Source organism: Chiloscyllium plagiosum, unplaced genomic scaffold (genome assembly GCF_037043375.1).
Source record: "Chiloscyllium plagiosum isolate Xiang-an unplaced genomic scaffold, Cpla_swu_hap1 HiC_scaffold_16, whole genome shotgun sequence".
In the NCBI taxonomy this organism is placed as follows: Eukaryota; Metazoa; Chordata; class Chondrichthyes; order Orectolobiformes; family Hemiscylliidae; genus Chiloscyllium; species Chiloscyllium plagiosum.
This window is the reverse complement of record NW_028270154.1, coordinates 67009383-67023819: the sequence shown is the minus strand read 5'-3', so window position 1 is coordinate 67023819 and position 14437 is coordinate 67009383. Positions and strand designations below refer to the sequence as shown.

The following is a 14437-nucleotide window of genomic DNA, read 5'->3' as shown; positions in this document are numbered from 1 at the left end:
ATAAGTCAAAGCCTGACATAGGTATCCTTATTATTCAGGTGTTCCAGGAATGAGTGTCCCTATCGGTTAAATCTCCCCATGAAGGGAGATCTCCACTCTTCCTGACATTCTCAGCCTGAAACCTGTGGGAGTTCAAGCCGAGGCGGGGGTGGGGCAGCAAGATGCACCTAAAATGTCTACACCTTCCGGCCACAAACCCCCATGAATCAGTCAATCAAAACTCCAAGTTCAGCAGGTTCTGCTATAGCACAGGCTCTGTCCATCCAGCTGGAGACCCTAGGACTGCACAGAGACATTGTGGGAGGCAAAGGAAGTCAACCACCTTCTAAGGGCAAATAAATGACAGGGGTGTAACTTTATTGTAAATACCTTGTCATTGTTCTTAATGTCATACAATGTTTTATGGATCAATATGAAAAGAGCAGTTCCTGAACTGTGTAGACTGTGGGATCTTGGAAGGTGATTATTACTTTCTCTGTTAAATTAATTTTTTCCAGGCCATAATACATTGCTTATGGATCACAGCCATGATGCAGATTGATTTGTGATGTTACATGATGTAATCAAGACTTTTTGGACCTGGAACTTGTTTTCCACACAGTAAGTTAATATTTCCCATAAAATATCTTCTGATAACAAGTGTCTTTTATGTGGACTATGTGGGGTACACTTAATGCTATTGCCTCTGAAGAGCCTTTTATAGTATAAAAGTGGAGCCCCCTCTCTCACAGAGTGAAACTTTTACTCTGTCCAACTTGGGTGTGGTGGCAGCTATTTTCATCTCCAATTCATACCTGCCATTTTGATGAATAATGGGAGGAAGCAGCATTCACGCTTCATGGAGTGAATCGCAGATGTAGCCTTTCCACCTAGATTGCCTTCTATATTGCACTCCTCATTAAATCCATGGACTTTGAGATACCCAATGTACCTACCTAACACGTTTATTTAACTGTTTGTCTCATCTTGAGCTGCAGGAATACTACACCATCATGCCAGACTTTGTCCCTCTATCAAAGCAAGGCTGGTGCTGACTATTCATGGCTCTTGCACTATCCATTGCTTTGCCATACTCGGTGTCATCTGCCCAGCTGACATGTTGAGTTGCTTATCTTCATAATTATCTCCTTGGCATCCCAGCATGCTGCCTTCAATCATGACAACTGAGTTTCCCAGTTTTCTCTCTTCAGCAGTAAAATCTAATAACCACCTTGATTTTTAGCAGAAAACCACCCAGGACTCAAAATGGCCCATCCTCTTGACTGACCTGGATGGTCAGCCACAACTAATGGCTAACCAGACCCCTGACTGATCTCTATGCAATTCCCCAACTGACTTACCACAATGCCCCACACTGGTTTCATTGAACCTATTGGGCTGACAGTGACTCAGGACTGTTATGATACAGATTCTCTGACCCTGACCAGCTTACTGACTGAGTGCAAGCCCCTGGGCTCATAATAGATGCCTCCCTCGACTTACTACGCAGGAACTGCCTGACTGAAGCCTGTGTCCCTTGAATTGTCTAAGGACTACTCCCCTCAGACTTTAAGATTGATCTGGTGTGGTACCATGCAGCAATATATCCACCTCTTTGACAGATGACTGCTGACAACCATGTCAAATGCTGCCTGGCTTTGCACTTGTCCTAAACAGCAAGGCAGGACCTTTCAGCACCAGCAGAGACAAAAAGTTCAGAAAGATAAGGTAAGGTAAGGCAAGGCAAGGCAGCGGATCTGTAAACATTCAAAAAGGCACAAAGTACAGGAATGCTACAAAAATAAACACTGAACAGTGCTGAGATGTAGTTTGGTTTGATCCATAAGTTGGGAGCTCTTCTCTGTGTGCAAAGTGTCCTGGCAGTAGCATTACAATGGATCAAACCAAAGTGCAGCGCCAAAATGTAGAATGTATTGTAAGTGAGTTAGAGATGGCCGTAACTGTGTGGGAAAGTTAGCATATTGCCACCTACATGGATGGGGTATGCAGACAGCTCAGGGATCATTGAGCCTGCCTTGAGATATTGGGGACTGCTATCCAAGACAAGGCCTAGAGAAGAAACTGGTGAGCTTGAATCATCAGCTTGAATCATCAGGTACATGTTCTGACTTTCCTGTTGAGAACTGACACCATTGAATGTCTGTCCAGTGGGTTTGGAATCATCAATGATAAGTGATTAGGTAAGAATGGCATCCAAATAAGTGGTGTAAGTCGGCCACTCTTACTGGTGAGGTTCTTGTCTCATTGTTATAAACCTCATTGAAGAATTTGACTTATTGTTTCCAATGTTGAAAACTTCATTTGCATCAATCCCACCTTACTTTCCCAATCAACTCACCAATGCCTATTTGTTCAGAGGCTGAGAAGATTCCACCCTATATCTTCATTTTTGGAAATAGCATTACTCTTGCAAGGTAAAAAAAGTGCTTTGTATTATTACATTTCTCTTGTGAAACAAGAGCCTGTTTACCTGTTAGTATGTGATAAGAGATAAGGGGCATTTGTTATATTTTATTTCTTAACTATTTATATCGCTTGACTACATGGCAAACTTTTCTTGGTTGATCTGTATCACTAGCACTAACCTGCTGTCACCTTTAGGTGAACATTATTAGTGACTTTTTCCCACTTGCTGCCAGCTGAAGGTTAACCAAACATTCATTTTCATGACAAATCACAAGGCAGTTTCAACACTGCATTTCCCTGTATTTTTTTCTAAAGTGATCTCCAATCGGGCGAATGTTGTGAGAATGAACATTTCACAATGAATCAAAACACACTTGCATGCTCAATTAAAGATTAGAATTTGATCAGCAGAAGTCCACCATGCTTTTTGCATTCTTTAATTTCAGCTTCTGTTGCAAAAATATTAACCCCTAGAGAAGGTCAATAAAAGCTGCTTTCATCTAAAACCGAGCAGTAGACAAAAATGGAAATCTATTTTGTTCAACCTTCAACTCCTTCAGTTGCTGCAGTGCCAAGGAGGAGATCATAAAGGTCAGAATGCTTGTTTATCATTTTGGTATCATAGAAACTGCTAATTGTACCATCAATGTATATTCGAATCTAACTAAGGACACTTAATCAGTTTGTTGGTTTAAATGTCAAATAGACTCTTTATACATAACATGATGTTTTGTACTGATACAAGGGACACATGTTTAAACAATCATTATATCATGTTTTTAGAGGGATGTATAATTGAGCTGATGTATATATTAAGAAGGTCCTTTGTTCTTTCATCTTGTGCTATTTTGTTCCTGAGTCCCAGCTCTAAAGATACTTTGAATAGTTACTATAATACAGTGGTTATTATACTTACATGACTTTTATATAGTAAACAGATGCATTGCATGAAGAGAAGCAAAAGTGAAAAACTTACTTTGAAGCAATTTTCTTCAATATTGCAGACTATTGTATTACTGTTTATGCTGATATTCAGTAGAGCTAGCTTCATGCAGTAAATTAAATTGCAGAAATAAAAAAGAATGTTACAGCACATTATGCAATCAGTGGGGTGTATATTCTGGAACACTATGTAACAAATCATTGGGTCTATGAACTAAATCTTCAAAACATCATCCAAGCTAATAACAAAAAGCTGTCAACAATAAATATTAAATAATATTGATTATATTTATCATAACAGTTTTTAAATGGAGACATGTAAAATATTAATTTTAGTTGTAACTTAAATTATGTATAGATGATTGTAATGTTGAATATAGGTTATACATTTCTAATCCTATATTTCTTTTACAGTGCAACACCAAAAGCTATTGAATAGCCTGCAAAGATGGTATGATATGAAGTGCACGCAAGGTAAGTTATGCTTATCCATCGAAGAACGAAGAGGTATATGTCAAGCTACCCTTTTTTATCCCATCGTCAGCATATGTGCATGCATGGGTTCTTCTGACTGCTACTCTGTCTTCATTTAAAGTCACCTCATGGCTCAGAATGTAATTGAATTTGTTAATAATGCTGCAGTGGGTTCATACAAAGCAACTCGCGTGACCTTCTTTGTGCCCTTACTCCCAAATAATGTCTGAATGTTGGTAAATTTGCACAGAAAGTAGTTATTCCCAACAATAGCTTTGAAGGGAGATTGTCCATTATGTTCTGAAGGGAGTATACATTTTTCTACCTGCCTGGTGAATACTCACTTTCAACCTTGAATTATATCGGTGAGCTTCATGACAATAATTCTTAAGTATGGACTCTATTAAGTTTTAAAGTGACACTGGCATAATTTTTGATTAATATGTTTTTGTCATTTTTTCATAGCTTCATGCAAAGACTTCAAAAGGTTTCTGTTCAAGAATACCATCCCCATTAAGGTTGAGCAACATGCCCTGTTTTCTATGTTCAATGGTTCTGTTCGAACCTTAGGAATATTAGCTGAGCCTATTAAATCAACAACAATGTATTTGAAGGTTTCATGATTATTGTTCTTGAGATAGATATATTTGGATTTTCAGAACGTGTTTGATATGACTGCTTTATAAGATAATAATCCATGGTGTTGGAGATAATATATTAACATAAATAGAAGATTGGCTAACTAAGAGAGTTGGAATAACGGGAGCATTTTCAGGATGGCAACTTGTAACTAGTGGAATGCCACAGAGATGAGTGCTGGGAATACAATTATTTATAATATATTAATAACTTGGATGAGGAAAGTGAATATACTGTGACCAAGTTTGTGGATGGCACAAACGTAAGTGGGAAGGCAAGTGGTGAAAATGACAGTCTGCAGAGGAGTATGTGTTGAAAATGACACGAAGAGTCTGCAGAAGATTATAAACAGGTTAAACAAATTTTCAATAACTTGGCAGATGAAATAAATGTGGGGAAATACTTTGGCAGGAGGAAGAGAAACTGAATATAATTTAAATGGAGAAAGACTGGAGGAAGTTGCAGAACAGAGAGATTTGGAAGTCCTCTTCCATGAATTACAAAAAAACTGAGCATCCAAGTTAAGCAGGTAATAGAGAACGTTGGCTCATATTTCAAAGGAAAAGAGTATAAAATAGGAAAACCCTCCTAAAGGTATGCAAGGCACTGGTCAGACCATAGCTGAAATATTTTGAACAGTTTGCATCCCTTTAACTAAGGAAAGATATACTGACAGAGGAGGCAGTTCATAGAAAGTTCACTGATTGTTACAAGGTAAGGAGCATCTATCTTTGAGTAGATTCAGTTTGAGTAGATTGGCTATGCAGTCATTGGAATTTAGAACAATGAGAGATGACTTATTGAGACATACAACATTCTTAGCAGACTTGACAGGGTAGAGGGGGAAAGATGACTTCCCTTTATAGGGTGACTCTATGACAGTCTAGGACCAGAGGGCCTAATCTCAGAATGAGAGGTGACACATTTAAGACAGAAATTAAAAGCAATTTCTTCACTCAGACAGTAGTGAATTCATAAAATTCTTTATCTTTGGAGGGCTGTTAATGTTGTATCATTAAGTATATCCAAGCCTGAGATGGAGAAATTTTTAATCAGGAAGGGAATAAAGGTTATGGGGAAAAGGCAGGGAAATGAAGTTGAAGATCATCAGATTAGTCATGATCTCATTAAATGACAGAACAGACTCAATGGGCTGTATGACCTAATTTTACTCTTAGGTCTTAGGGTCAGAGTATGACCCAATATTATGTCCTCCACAAAGTCTCTGTCATACCGATGTAATCTGCAGCTATTTGTAAACATGCAACAAACTGTATTTTTATCAACAACAAAGGACCCTTCCAGTTAAACCAGGAAGGATGCTTGAGAGACAAAGTATTCAAATTTATGAAGATGGAACATAGGACACTGATCACAAAGGCATTGGAATAATCAAGTAGGAGTTAGCAATCAAATAGGAGTTAGCAATCAAGTAGGGCAGCAAGGTGGCTCAGTGGTTAGCACTGCTGCCTCACAGCACCAGGGCCCCAGGTTCAATTCCAGCCTTGGGTGACTGCCTGTGTGGAGTTTGCACGTTCTCCCCGTGTCTGTGTGGGTTTCCTCTGGGTGCTCCGGTTTCCTCCCACAGTCCAAAGATGTGCAGGTCAGGTGAATTGGCCATGCTAAATTGCCCATTGTGTTAGGTGCATCAGCCAGAGGGAAATGGGTCTGGGTGGGCTACTCTTCGGAGGGTCAGTGTGGACTTGTTTGGCTGAAGGGCCTGTTTCCACACTGTAGGTAATCTAATCTAATCTTAAAAAAAATGCATGGATGAAAGTTTCAGCAGAAAATAAACTAAGGCAGAAATTGTGTAGTTAAAAATCTATGGACTTCTAATGTGGATGCTATGCAGTCAATAGCTCAGCTACCAAGCAGATATTTATCAATGCAGAACACTTTTATAGAGATTTTCTCATCTTAATAAGTGTCAGAATGAAAAATTTTAGAAAAAGGGAAACTAGATCAACTACCGAGTTAATCGAGAGTTGGCAAAGTATTCTGACTTTGCATTTAGGTTCCCTTTAGGAATGGTCTCATTCCTCAAAACATCGATTTTCCTGCCCTTCAGATGCTGCCTAACCTGCTATGCTTTTTCAGCACCACTCTAATCTTGACTCCCTTTAGGAATGGCTGTTGTGGCACAGTGTCCCGACCAGGAGGCCCAGGTTTCGAGTTCCACATGCTCCAGAGGTGCGTAATAACATTTCTGAACAAATCACAAAATGCTGATTGAAGAGAAATGTTCCCTTTAGGGGTGGAAACTGCTGTCATTGACTGATCTATCCTACATGTGACTCCAGACCCAAAGTTCACTCTTAGCTGCACTGTGGATAATTAGGAAAGGGCAATAAATGCTGGCCTGGCCAGTGATGCACATATTCTGTGAATGAATAAAAATCAAATCCTGCAGTGCTATGAAGAAATGAGTTGGGTTCTACCTCAACTTCCAGCTCCATTTTAATAAAGTTATCTCCTTCTCTCCTTACATCTCCTCATTTTTGTTGTTGTAGCACTGCCTTGCATTATACGTCGGGCAATACTTGTGAATGTTTTGATGATTTGTTCATTGAGGAAAAACGTTAAAATAGAATATAACATGGAGATGTTAAAAAAATGTGTTCAGTGGTGCATAAATACATTTCTGGAGAAGATAAGAAAGGAGCTAGGTTCGCGTCAGGTCTAGGCTGTGTAGAGAGCTACAGTTCCTAACTGTCTGTCAGTCTGGCTACACTCACGCATTGGTGATCTTCGAAAGGAAGCACAAAGTCTTGAGAGTGTTGGGCACCACAGCAATTATACTGCATTATTTCCTCCACTAGCTCCACTTTAATTTAATTCCCTCTTATTTTCCTTACCTTTCACCTTTGCTATTGTTGTACTGCCCCTGGTGCGTAGTACTTGTTAATTGCTCTTCTAATTAGTAACGTAGGTGGTTTGGTGGTGGTTTAAAAAAAAAGCTGGATTCCTTTTGAGCCTGACTTACTTCATCACCCACACCTTCCACCTCCTCCATGACTTTTGTTTCCCCAGCCCGCAATGCCTCATCTTCACCATGGACACCCAGTCTCTGTACACGTCCATTCACCAGGGTGAAGACCTCCAAGCCCTCTGTTTCTTCCTCTCCTGCTGACCCAACCAGTAGCCCTCTAACGACACACTCATTAGATTGGTTGAACTGGTCCTCACCCTCAACAACTTCTCCTTTGAATCCTCCCACTTCCATCAGACCAAAGGGGTAGCCATAGGCAACCACATGGGCCTCAGCTATGCCTGCCTCTTTGTTGTATATGTGGAACAGTCCATCTACTGTACTACACTGACACTATACCCCACCTACATTGGTGACTGTATCGGCGCTATCTCGTGCTCCCATAAGGAGGTTGAACAGTTCATCAACTTCACGAACACCTTCCATCCTGACCTCAAGTTCACCTGGACCATCTTGGACACCTCCCTTCCCTTCCTGGACCTCTCCGTCGCCATTTCTGGTGACCGACTCAACACTGACATCTACTTCAAATCTATTGACTCCACAGCTATCTGAACTACGCCTTCTCCCACCACCTCCAGTAAAAACACTTCCCATTACACCCAATTCCTCTGCCTCCACTGTATCTGTTCCAGGAAGAGCAATTCCACTCCAGAACATCCCAGATGGCCTCCATTCCCACGTGGTCAACAATGTCATCCAGCACATCTCCTCCAATGCCCACACTGTGGGGAAGTGGGGAAGGGAAACTTGGGTGGGGACTCAATATTGCAAGAATAGGAATGAATAAACCCAATTTCAAATTAAAAAAAAATTAACCTGTCTAGATTTGTGATGATACACCTCTGGAGTAGTTGAAAAGTGTGGCACTGAAAAAGCACAGCAGATCAAGTAGCATCCGAGGAGCAGGAGAGTCGATGTTTTGGGCATAAGCCCTCAATCAGGAATATGTGGGGGAGGGGGCTGAGAGATAAATAGAAGAGGGGTGAGGCTGAAGGGAAGGTAGCTTAGAAGGTGGGTTAGGGGAGAGTTAGAAGCAGATGGGGAATGATGGTGATAGGTTAGAGTGCAGAACATCTCTGGGACACACTCACCAAACAACTCCACCGTCCTGGGCTGACCATTTCAACTCCTCCTCTCACTCCATCAAAGACATGCAAGTCCTGGGCCTCCTTTACCGCCAAATCCTAGCCACCCAATGCCTGGAGGAAGCTGAAAAATGTATTGCTGGAAAAGCGCAGCAGGTCAGGCAGCATCCAAGGAGGAGGAGAATCGACGTTTTGGGCATAAGCCCTTCTTCAGGAATGAGGAAGGTGTGCCAAGCAGGCTAAGATAAAAGGTAGGGAGGAGGGACTTGGGGGAGGGGCATTGGGAATGCAATAGGTGGAAGGAGGTTAAGGTGAGGGTGATAGGCCGGAGAGGGGGTGGCGGCGGAGAGGTCGGGAAGAAGATTGCAGGTCAAGAAGGCGGTGCTGAGTCCGAGGGTTGGGACTGGGATAAGGTGGGGGGAGGGGAAATGAGGAAGCTGGAGAAATCTGCATTCATCCCTGGAGGAAGAACGCCTCACTTCTACCTTGGGACCCTCCAACCACACAGCATCAATATCGATTTCACCAGTTTCTTCATCTCTCCTCACCCCACCTCATTCCAGATCCAACCTTCCAATTTGGCACCACCCTCTTGAACAGTCCCACCCGTCCATCTTCCTTCCCACCTATCCGCTCCACCCTTCACTCTGTCCAGAGTTAACTTCTGGACAAAATCCAAACTGGAAAGGTGGAGATGGGCATTACTGCTAATCTACAGATTTATAACAAAAGCCTTGTAATTATCTATATGTCTTACATTGTGTTCTTGAACATGTGTAAGTCAGTCTGTTAAACAATCAGTGCTACAGATATTTTATTTGGAAATGCTGCTGTTAAAGAGGCTTTTCCAGATGCTATAACCGCCTGCATATTTATCATTTGTCAATGAAATGCTGTCTTAGATGTTAATTTTGCAAAATGTCATGTTTGTCCTGACATTGAGTTCACTGATAATCACTTACATAGCATTGTTATGGTTTTAAAATGAGGGAATATTTTCCACTATTCACTCATTTTGTCAGAAACAGATCAATACATTTATATATCTGGCTTCCTAAAATGAAAGTGGATCTTCTGTCAAATTTCCAATCACTTTTCCCAGAATGTCAAGCAGTGAGAAACAATATATTTATTTTCACAGTCCTAATTAGCAAGTTAAACTTTATACATCCTGATTTATGCATACATCACAAAGAAACATGAACAGCTTTAAAATCTATCCATAAAAACTGTGACATGGCACAGCATTAAAAAGAAGTCTTTATAAATGGGAAGTTAATTGAATGTCTCCATTTATAGTTCTTTGTGGGACATGAGCATCTTGTGAGCAACTATCTACATAAAAAACAATGTTCTATTCTTCTGCAAGACAATCAGACTTTTCCATCCTCATCCTAAAGCAATAATGATTTTGTTCACATCACAAGTCTCATAAGGTGTAATGTCTAACAAGAAGGCTTGGAGTTTACTCCTTGTGTGTAATCCAGACTTAATTGAAAATCAGTTGAATACTATCCTTTTATTACTGGTGTCAAGCTACCTCCCAGTATCATTTGAATGTGGCTGAATATAAAATGAGCATAAATCAGCATAACCTATTGGGGCCCAAGGAAATGTCAAAGCCTCTCAATTTAAAACTTAACTTTGAATACATTGAATCCTAGCCTGGAAGCTGCAGGCAGGATGGCTTTCCAATATTCACTGATGCCTCAAAAATGTAAATAAGATTATACGTTGCAGGTCACATAAGGAGACATTTTCTTTAAATGACACAATGAAGTTCAATTAAAAGAGCAGAGCAGTAATTTAGATTCCTACGCAATCTGAAAAAAACAGAAAAAATGCTGAGGGAAGTCACCAAAACCAGCTCCACTAAGAGGGGTTATATTCGCGGTATACCAGGATGACAGTGGTTCAAAAAGACAGCCCACCATTTTCTCAAGGGCAGTTTGGAATGGGAAAAAGTGCTGGCCTGGCTAGTGACCTAGATTCCCTCTCCAGAACCGGAAGTCGATGGGTCCAAAGAATGGATCCATTCCGAGTAGTGCTGTGGCTGGTTAAGGGGAACTATCAGTGATCCACACATTCAGTGAATAAATTATCTTGAAAAATCTCAATTATGTACAGAAAAACCACAATTTTTCAAGACACAGAATTGGTATGTTGGCAGAACGCAGACAAATCTGATGAAAAATGCAAAGGAAGATGAATTAAATGAGCAGAATTAGAACCCTGAAGTGCATCTTAAGTAATAAGATAGAATGGCAGTAATTAACATTTTCATGGCTCGCCTATCCACCCTATTTACAATTAGCTTTGGGCTGCACATTCTGAGAAAATAAATAAACATTCAAATCTACAGGCATTCTAATGGTTGACCCACACGTCCCACTCACTTTAACCCTTGTACTTTGGGATGACAATATAACATGTTCATTGGCTTGTCTTGTCTGCTTTCTTAAAGATAAACTGTCAAGAAAACAGATCCTATTTGCATTTTGCCTGACAAGCGGGACAGCTAATGCCTGTAAAAACAAGTGGGTAAAAGCATAAAATGAAGATTTTTATCCAGAGGAGATGTTCCTACAGAATTAGTCCCTGGCTCCTTGTCTGCAAAATGAAGCATGAAAAATCATTAATTTGAGATGACAGAGAATTTGTGAGGAAATTATTCATGGAGTGAAAAAATTTGTAGTTTGGAACTGAGCATAAAACTATAGTGGGAAGGAACATCTTGATAACCAATGAATGAGAATAAGACAGATAAACATGATAATAAAGAATACTTACATCTGATTGTTTCAGGATTTACTTCACATTAGAAAATAAACAAACAGAAGCAAATAATGTCTTTTTTACAATAACAATAAATATCTTAATAGCTAGTTATTATTCACAGTACTGACCACAGCATTTTGCGAAAGTATGCAGTGAACAGAGCAGAGTAATTAAAAACTGCCAGTGAATGAAGTCACTCAAAGTGATAATCACTTCCAGTAGAGTCACAGAGTCATAGAGTCACACAGTACGGAAACAGACCCTTAGGTACAACTCATCTATGTTGACTAGATATCCAAATCTGACCTAATCCAATTTGCCAGCATTTGGCTTACATCTTTCTAAACCCTTCCTGTTCATATACCCATCTAGATGCTTTTTACATGTTGCAATTCTACCCAACTCCACCAATTCCTCTGACAGCTCATTCCATACACACACTAGGGAGTAGAGTGGTGCTGGAAAAGAGTATTCCTGATGAAGGGCTTTTGCCTGAAACGTCAATTTTCCTGCTCCTCGGATGCTGCCTGAACTGCTGTGCTTTTCCAGCACCACTCTATTCTAGAATCTGGTTTCCAGCATCTGCAGTCATTGTTTTTACCATACACACACTACCCTCTGCATGAAAATATTACCCTTCAAATCCTTTTTTAATCTTTCCCCTCTCACCTTAAACCTTTGCCCTCTAGTTTTTCACTTGACCATCTTAGGAAAAGCATCTTGGCTATTCACCCTATCTATGCCCCTCATGATTTTGTAGACCTCTTTAAGGTCACCCCACATCCTCTGATGCTCCAAGGAGAAAAGCCTATTCAGCCTCTCTGAGAACTCAAACCCTCCAGTCCCAGTAATATCCTTGTAAATCTTTTCTGCATCCTCTGATTGACCTGCTGTGCTTTTCCAGCAACACACTCTCAACTTTGATCTCCAGCATCTGCAGACCTCACTTTCTCCTTTTTCTGTGCTCTGCCCTGAAAGAAAATGAATACAGTAATTGGAGCCTATCATGACATCAGTCAGCTCTGTCCAGTGGTAGTGTGATGATAAGTGACTCAGAAAGTGTCACTTCATTAATTTTAAAACATGCTCTCTAATTTTCATAGAGCCTTGAAGATCATGAACATCAGCAATCATAAAGTACCCTCCTGCAGTCAAGACTGCCCCTCTTTAATATTGAATACCCAGATCAACTCTGCCATGGAACTACCAGATTCTTATGGCAGTTTGATGATTGATTGAAAAAAGGTTTAGGCCATAAAAGTTGATCAAGTGTCCCAAGGGCAGTTAGGGACAGGCAAATGTGACTCACCAAGTGATGCAATTGCTCACCAACCTTATGCATGTTTTAATTTTAGTTTTGTGACCATTGTTTGAACCACAAGGCTTTCAGAAAATAGTTATTTGCTGGGCATCTCCTTATAATTTATCCAAGATTTTCAAAATTAGATCTGAAATGTTCTACAGATTGTAGGCATTATCTTGCCAGTAAAAAATGAAGATCATGATGTCAGACTAGAACTCAACAAAATAACAATATGTGGTTATATCCAACCTTTAACATAGTAGCACATCCTGAAGTGCTTCACTGCAGTGTAATCATGCAAAATTTAACTCGGAGCCATATAAGGACATAATAATAGATAACCAAAAACTTGGTCAGAGATAAAGTTTAAGAAACATGTTGAAGGAGAAGAGTGAGTCAGGAAAACAAATGATCAGTGCTCAGAGCTGATGTATTTCAGATCAAGGTTACCAATGGTGCAACAATTATAAATTGAAGTGTTCATGAGATCAGAATTAAAGTAATGTGGATACCTCAGTAATTTGGAACAACCCCCACAATGGACTAAGATGAGAAGAGTGAAAAGATGAAGGAACTTGAAAACAAAGCTGGAAATATTACAATCATGGCATTAATCAGGAGACAGAGTACAGCAGTGAGCATTGGAGTGACAGATGGCTGTGATTTAGTTCAATAAAGATATAAACAGCTGTTTAAGAAAGTAGACTGAGAGATGGACGAAGAATGCTCAAAATAATCAAATGTTGAGATAACAAAGGCAGCAATGAAGGTTTCAGTGGAAGATTAACTGAGCCAGGGCAGAGTTAGGTGATGTCAGGGAGTTGGAAATAGGTTTTGAAGAGTGTGGTGCTCTTTGAGTCTGATCTCCAGCATCTGTATTGCTCACTTTTTCCCAATTGGAAATAGGTAGCCTGCATTACGGCATGAATATCTGGTAAAAAGTTCATCTCAGATCCAAACATCTAGTCTATGCCAGGGAGTAGTTTAGATTTAACAGTTTAAGGATTGAGTTATTATGGGAACCAAAAACAATGGCTTTGATCTTCCCAATATTTCATTGTTGGAAATGTCTATTTATCAAGCACTTAATGTTGGATAGCAGTTTCATAATTTAACAGTGGTGAAGGAGTCAAGAAAAGTGGTGGCAAGATAGAATTGGATGTCATTAATCTTTGCATGAAAGCTAATATTGTCTTTTTGGCCGATATCACTAATGGCAGTACTTAAGAAAGAAATAGAAAGGGGCCAAAGTAAAATGCTTGGGGAACACTTGTATTGGACTTAGATTCATGAAAACACCACTACAACAAAGACACATGGGTACAAAATGATAACAGGCTAATTTAGCAGGGATGGTATTACCGATGCCAAGGCAACCGAAACAAACTCATCAGACAGGAAATTGACAGACATAGGCACAAATAAAATTTCAAACACCAGAGCAATAGAACTACTCCAAACAATAGAGCTAGTCTCTATTGTACTCAGTGGAAGCAATATTTGGGTGGTTTGTAAAACCAATGTGCCACCCTGTCACATGGATATCCCACCCAGTGAGTTATGGCAAAATAACCCCCACATTATGCGAAGGAAACTTCAAAGCTGGAATTTCCAGCAGACCCTCAAAAATTCAAGTTATTCAAGAATCAAGTAAATGGTGTGGAGGGAAGGATTGTAAGTGTTTATGGAAAGTTTAGCCAGGTTGGATGAATAGCATCCCTCAACAACATTGGTCCTTGTAATGAGAGACAAAATGAATTATTAACATGAACACAGTGAAGTAAAGCTTTTAGATATAATAATTAATTTCATTATCAC

At 39.9% G+C, this 14437-nt stretch overlaps 1 long non-coding RNA gene across 2 annotated transcripts in view; it reads left to right on the top strand.

Annotated features, from left to right (window-relative positions):
• The first annotated feature begins 500 nt into the window (after positions 1-500).
• Positions 501-14437, top strand: part of LOC148147565 (uncharacterized) — a 201830-nt gene continuing 187893 nt past the window's right edge. For both annotated transcript variants that reach the window (XR_015759671.1, XR_015759670.1), the window contains exons 1-2: positions 501-600; positions 3763-3822. This is a non-coding gene — a long non-coding RNA (uncharacterized LOC148147565). The remainder of the gene's footprint in view (positions 601-3762; positions 3823-14437) is intronic.